The sequence below is a fragment of the Oxyura jamaicensis genome, chromosome 2 (assembly GCF_011077185.1).
Source record: "Oxyura jamaicensis isolate SHBP4307 breed ruddy duck chromosome 2, BPBGC_Ojam_1.0, whole genome shotgun sequence".
Lineage (NCBI taxonomy): Eukaryota > Metazoa > Chordata > Aves > Anseriformes > Anatidae > Oxyura > Oxyura jamaicensis.
Window position 1 is genome coordinate 133,509,666 of NC_048894.1, and position 1,369 is coordinate 133,511,034.

Below are 1,369 nucleotides of genomic sequence, written 5' to 3' on the forward strand. Positions count from 1 at the left end.
AGTAAAAGCAAAACAAAAGAAAACAAAAGAAATCTCCTCTCATTCAACCCAAAGTACCCCAGCCTGCTTCAGGCCCACCTGGTGAACCTCTGCCTCCCCTTCAGCCACTCCTTTGTCTCAGCAGTTCCTTCTCTCCACCTCAAACCAAGACTTGTGGTGCAAGAGTCTGGGGGAGGCAGAAAACAGGGACAGCACAGCAGGGGATCTGCAGAACTAGAATAACCCGTGGAGAAACATAAGGGAACTACAGGAATAGGAAAGCAGCTACATCAAGGTCAGCAAAACACAAAACACAGAGGTACATGGGGGTACGTACACAATGGGTATGCCTTGGAAGCACAGGGAATGAGGTGACCTTGTGACTCAAATCTCATTAGGTTTCCTCCCCTTTCAGCAGAAATTTGAAATTTACCACTTCTTCTCCAAAAATGCCAAGAAAAGAAGCAAAGCAGGCCATTTGGGACTGATGAGTCTCACACAGAGTCACAGAAGAGACAAGCAGGGTTGTGACTGCTGATTCTGCACCCTCATTTTACTACATTAACAAAGGATCAGGCAATGCTTTGATATATGTGTTGGGAAAAAAAAAAGAGTAAGGTAAAAATCCTGCATCTATCCTGCCCCACAGCTTACAAAGTTAGGCACTGCAGTACAAAGCAAAACAAAAATGGCAATCCCAAGGCAGAACTTCTCAGTCTTGATACGTAACATTTCTGAACGCATGGTGTAGGCTGACAATATTTTCCATTCCCATAAGCCTGAGTTTTAAAAGCTGACAAGGTCTCCCTCAAATTCCCTTCCTGCACTAAGTGCCATTTAATGGCAGAATGACTGGAAGGGTCAAAAACCAGGTTTCGCTTGGCAATGACCCTTCCAGAAGGAAGGCGCTGGCTCCTGCTGGGGCACAGAAGAGCTCCTGGTCCCAGCACCACCATTCACAAACACCAGGCTTTCTCAAGAGCAGCTCTTACAGAAACTCTGTAAACCCAAATATCCTCAAGAGTACAGATTGTGCTGACAATAAGAGGAATGAATCAAAGTAGCAGAAGGCGGGTGAGAGCCCTAAAAAAGGGTTTGGTGTTGAAATTCTGACTTAAACAAGACTGAAATCTCATTTAACGTGACTTGTTGCATTTATTTATGCCACTGTGCCTCCTCCTTACTTTACTCCAATTTGCAAAATGAACAGAAACTACTTCCTGTGTTCACTTAACAAGGTAAAGAGCTGATGCTTTCTTAGGAACGTTTGGTTATATCTTGGATTTTACACTAAATCCAAACTGAAATAATATTCTTCTGGTAAGTGTTGATACATTAAATAAGAGGCTCTGCAATATACACATTCCTCTCCTCTTTTTTGGAGGTGCAG